Raw genomic sequence first — 6,088 nt, 5'->3', positions numbered from 1 at the left:
CGTACAAACACACACACACACGTGATCACGCACAAACACACACACACGTGATCACGTACAAACACACACACACTCTTTTTTATTATGTTCTACAACTATTGTGAATCAAAATCAGAAAACAGAAATGTGCTTTTTAAGTGAACCAACTGAGGTAACAATTATTTTAATAACAGCAGATTAAATAAGTTAATGACACAAAAACAAGCACTTTAAAGTACAAGTTTACTTCATCCATACAAGAACAAAAAAGCTTAATCTGCAATGAAATATTTACAATGTACAGGTTCATTCTAAGACATCATCAGGTGCAGAAGAAATATACAACAACTGTTTAAACTAATACTGTATAGATACATTCTTAACTTTCACTAGTATCAACTTTATTTCCAGATATGAAAACAAGGCTTTTTTTTATAAACAAAACAAAATATTTGCTCAAACATTATTTTCCAATTGACAACAGCAAGACATCCATTAAAAAACATCTGGAAACTGGAGATAAAACTCCAATAAATTGACATTTCACTCAATAAAGAGTCAATAAAGAACATTAAGACTGTCTAGTGTTATGCTTCTGGAGCCAAATATCCCTGAATGTGAATCTCAAAATAATAACCAAATAAAAACAGATATTTACATGAATGATCATTTAATAAGACACAAACTGTTCTGTAATGAATCACTGAAGAGATCTTAACTTGTACAATGACTACTGACTGTCCTTTCAGTAATGATAAACAAAATATAAGATCACAAGCAATAAACTTCATCCCTTAAACTCTGCTAACATGTCTGTAAAGGGTTAACAGAGATCAAAACTCTTCCACATTTTTTCAACTATACTTAATTTTTTCTTCAATCAAAATGATTAAAATCACAAATAAAACCAAACTTTTCACAACTTTGACTAAAATCTGAAAGATTTCATTACATGTCAAATGTAAGTTCTGCAGTATCTCATAACATGTGTGTTAGTGAAACAGTGATCACTGTCCATCTGAAAGATAAAACACAAGAGACTCTAGAAGAATAAAATGTCTGTATCTGTATTTTCATGATCTTTGGCTTTACGGTGTCCTGGCTGTGTTGTGTTTGTGTTGTGAGGCTTCCTGCTCGTGTTTGAATGAGAGGACACAGAGCTGGACAACTTCTCCGGATGAATAAACATCTGCAGAAACATCACAACAATACATTTACTTATAGGGCCGGTTTCCCAGACAAGGGTTAGTCTGAGCCAGGACTAGGTCTTAGTTAAATAAGGATATTTAAACAGTTTACAAAAAACATACTTATAAAAACATTACTGTGTGCTGTGTGATCTTGAGACAAAACAATCACACTGATATATTTTAAGATAGTGTAAGTTGAATACTGAAAACTGAATATTACTTTCTTCTTGAAGAAAACTGCAGTCGGATTTATAATTCCAAGTATCAAGAGGCAGAATGGGAGTGAATGGTGGGCAGTTTTTGGAAGCTCTAAAAAGTACATCCATCGATCAAAGAACAGCTCGACACGACTCTGTGTTCTTACTGTAAAGGTCTTCTAAAGTGAATCATTGTTTTTGACTTGCATAACCTTATAGGTTTTGCTTAAAGTCAATGTTTTGTTATACAGCTACTTTGTAACAATGAAAATTGTAAAGAGCGCTATATAAATAAAGCGGACTTGACACGATGCTTGTGTAAAGAATCACATCACCAGGTTCAGTACTGGACAACGTTTATTCTGGCCAACAGCCAAGAGAGCATCATCCCATCAAACTCAAAGTACAAAATTCTTTATTTCTACAAATGCAAGTTAGAAACAGAAGGGGAGGCACCGATCAGTCTCATCGCATTACATTAAACCCCTAGAGCAGCGGAGGGTCCACATTATGTCCAGGTAGAATATTTCTTATGTATGCAACCAGCAGGGATACAAAAGGATCGTACAATTCATAAAGTAAAGTATGTGCCCACCCACAGTATACACACGTTACACAGCAAATATCAACAGACCCAGAAAGCTTCACAATGCACGTTATTCAATACTCCACACAATAATAAATCAGTACATGCAATTCATATCACTCAAGCTGTACAAATAGCTGTCGTCAATAGCGGTCAAATGTAAGCTGATAAATACATGAGAAATGAACAATATGCTCTTATATATTAACTTTTTTGTTTTTTTATGGCAGAAACTGAGGGTTTTCCAGATGGTTGCTAGGGTATTTTTCCTATGGAAAGATGATGTTAAAGTCACAGAAAAAGGGATTAAACCAGCACTACGAATTCTATCATTTCAGAAGATTATTAAGAGAAAACGATCTATTTTTTTAATTATTGTTATACTTTTCTTTGTTTCGTTTTTTAGGCTGTAGCCTCCATTACCAGGTTAATCGTCCCCTTGGTCACTGGTGGTGTATTGCAGTGAAGACACACAGTGGATTTATTGGTGATGATTATATTACGTGTGTGCTGTGATTTTGAGTTCTTGGTTTGTACTATTAATGGTCAAGGGTGGTTGTTTTGTGTCTGCCTAGAACCAAGTCTATTCGACTCTGTGTGCTGGCTACAGCATCTGTTTAATATTTCTGATTTTCTGTTACATGTTGTTTTGTCGCCTGGGTCAGGTGTGTAACTTGCTGTTTAAATAAATCCATTGAAGTCGTGTACCAACACACAGTCTGAAGTGTTCATTCCATTGACGACTTGAGCTTGTCCAAGTACCTGTTACTTTGTTCAATGACAATAAAGATCTAATCTAACCAATCTGATGACTGTTGATAGAAAAGGAGGCACATGGAGTTAAGGGTCAGGAAAAGCTGTGTGAAGAAGGTCTTGTGTTTGTTACGGGGGCTGTCTGTGTGAACTCTCACAATTAAACTGGTGTCCTGAAAAGGTCTCAAACCTTGTTTGGATGTGTTAGCGAACACTCATTCAGTATTTTCGGTTAAGTTAGTTAAAACGGCTCCGTTCTAACATTCTTACTTTAAAGGGATTGCCATGCAAGGAGTTCTGTTCTGCAAAAAATGTCTCCAAAATTCTGGATTTTGGAGTTAGTTGAATCAATGTTAAAATGATTAAGTTATTTTTCAATAGACACATTTTTTGTTTTGTGTGAAAAGAGGGTGGGTGGTGGCAGTGGGGCTCATTGGGTCTGTACTGTAGGTCTTTAACGTTTTCAACGCAAGTTTCACCTTGGTTTGCCTGAATTTACATTTTATTAAAGTTATTAACCATGGGCGTAGGTTTGGTCTCAGCTTTGGTGGGGACACCCCCTCCCCCCGGACAAATTTTATTGTAAGTTAACGGTGCTTTTATGGCGATTTCCATTTTTATTTCAGACTGTTGGAAATTTTAGATGATTCAAGATTAGATTAGATTCAACTTTATTGTCATTACACATATACAAGTACAGTGTAACGAAATGTAGTTTAGGTCTAACCAGAAGTGCAGTTAGCAAGTGCAGGATATACAGTTAAAATAAATACAGAGTACAATGAGAGAATATAATACAGTGGGCATGGATTATAAAAATATTTAGCAGTAGGTATGTTCTACAAAAATATGAAAGTAGGTATATACTATGAACAATATATACAGATGGCTATATACTATGAACATAAATGTACAGGATGGATGTGAACAGATAATAATTTAGACTAAGATAGTGCAAAATAGTGTAAAATAGACATTGGCTATTAAAGTTGCAGTGCAATAGGTAGGTTTAGTTAGTTAAATACAGAATATCACAATACAAAAGTGAATCTAGTTCATCTCATTATTTTGTATCCTGACCCCGATACACCATCCTGTATGCTGTCCCTAAAGAGCTAGTATAACTGTATAATCTCAATAATGCTCTCAAAAAATTAAAATAAAAACCTGAGACTGTGTAATGCTGAACAACCAAACGTTTTATTAACATAAATTATTATGTACCTTAGTATTTAAACTAACAAAAAATACTGTCACACTTTCAGAACTTGTGGAGCAAAACAAATCTAAATAAATAAATATAAAAACCTTTTTCTATTGTAAACACTATTTACCCTCCAGTACCTCCAACAAATACTCACACTCATGTTAATACCTGGGAATGTGAAATGCTGAACAATTAACAAACAAACATAATTTACTATGTACATAGTAACATACTTCATTCATTTTGTAGTCTATCCTATGGCTAGCAAGTTTAACCCTCCTACCAGATACCAGTGTTCCTACCAGATAGTGTTTTTGGATATTATCAATTAAATAACGATTCATTATATTTGAATAACTTTTGCATTTTTAACATTGCCAACACGTTTTTCCAGCACATGTGTCTAGTGATGCAATGACAGTCCTTCATTAAACTGTGTCTGGTTGCATGCAGACAAATAAAATGGAAACCAGTCACAAATACTCACAAATACATAAACAGAATGTAGAAACGAAAAATGTCTCAGATCCACTGTTTATGTTGACTGCAAGATGCTAAGTTAATGTCGGCTAACTAACATTCAGTGACTAACACATCATTCTATCATCCTGAGTAACACAAACTATCACCAGTTAATATTATTATCCACAATAAAATCTGCATTTGAAAGCCTGTCAGTCACTGCTGCTAGTTTATTTGTGTGGCTAGTTATTTCGCCAAATTACACTCTGCTTTATGAAATATGTCCCCTTTCTTCTTCTTGGGTGTCATAACTGATCTACAAAGTACAAAAAGGGGAAAAACCGGAATATTAAAATGTTTTACTCTCGCGCTGGTAATTTACCATTAGCGTCATCAACACGCGCGCACACACACACACCACCCGCTCGCTCGCTGCCAGTGCATGCGCTAAAGTAGTCCCGGCCCGCGCATGTATGTCAGATATCCCTCCGCCAATCAAATTACGGCGTTTCTTGTATGTCGTCGTCCTGGCCGTTGGAATCGATCCAAAAAGCAGCGCAAAGATCCAAAGAGCAGTTCAGAGGAACTTTAGCTAAATATTGGTGGGGACAAATTTGTCATCTCAAAATATTGATTGGGACTAGAAGCCTACCTAGCGTCCCCCCCTAAACCTACGCTACGCCCATGCTATTAACTGCTTTACAAAACAACCTGACTTCTGAAATACGTGTTGAGAATGAGCTTTTCTGTGCTGGAGCAGATCACTAAACTACAGACTGAAAGAAGGACAAAAGAATGTTTTTTAGTCCACCCAGCCCTAACTGATAATATTAATCGGTCGTTGGGTTTTACTATCGATTAACGGTTAAACGATTAATATGTTGACATATTGTGAAAAAGGTGGATAGACTGCGGCTTTCATAAAAATAGTTTGCCAGATTAGCCATATAGCACCTTACCTGGAAGAAACACTTTGGAGACCACATCTAGCCTGATATGGAAAACCTCTGGGATGATATTACAGGGTGAGGGTGCTCAGCCATACTGGCCTAGAGCTTCAAAGGGGAAGACCAATGGGACGGCACACATATGGAGCGCTGAGCTCTGGTACAAGGGCTTATACTTACGAACACATGAGCACCTAATGGCTTAACTCCTCCATTCATCTGGATTATGTTTACTTTCATCTTCATTTGAACTTTGTGACGGCAATCATGAATTATTTTCTGTTATTTTGTCTGATTTGCATTGTTGCACAGGTTATATCCACATTTGGATAACATGAAGCCATATATTCTTCGAGGTCTGTATTCACATAAATGTCTCCTCACATATTTTCCAAACATTAACTTATCCAAATTTGTATGAAACCAAAAACAAACATTTTCCTTTTAAATCATATTTTCTGTCTATGATCAATCTGCACTGCTGCCTTTAAACACCTGTCATCTTTGTCCTCTCATCAAAAGAGTCTTTTTGTAATAAATGTACATTTTATAAGTGTTCACTTTATACAACAGAACAAATCCTTTTGCAGTTAAGCTGTATTAAGCTACATTAACACTATATGAACACAAACTTCAATAATAAACATGTCTACCTCATAACTTGGCGCCAAATCCTTTGAACTGAAACTGTGTCATTGTCTTATATATAACGTGTGCGCCATAAAACAAGGCTGCAGCTGGAACTGGTCTTACTCTGTACATTAGCA

This window comes from Barbatula barbatula (genome assembly GCF_947034865.1).
Source record: "Barbatula barbatula genome assembly, chromosome: 3".
NCBI classification, from domain to species: domain Eukaryota; kingdom Metazoa; phylum Chordata; class Actinopteri; order Cypriniformes; family Nemacheilidae; genus Barbatula; species Barbatula barbatula.
The sequence above is the reverse complement of the archived record's forward strand: the minus strand, read 5'-3'. Positions refer to the sequence as shown.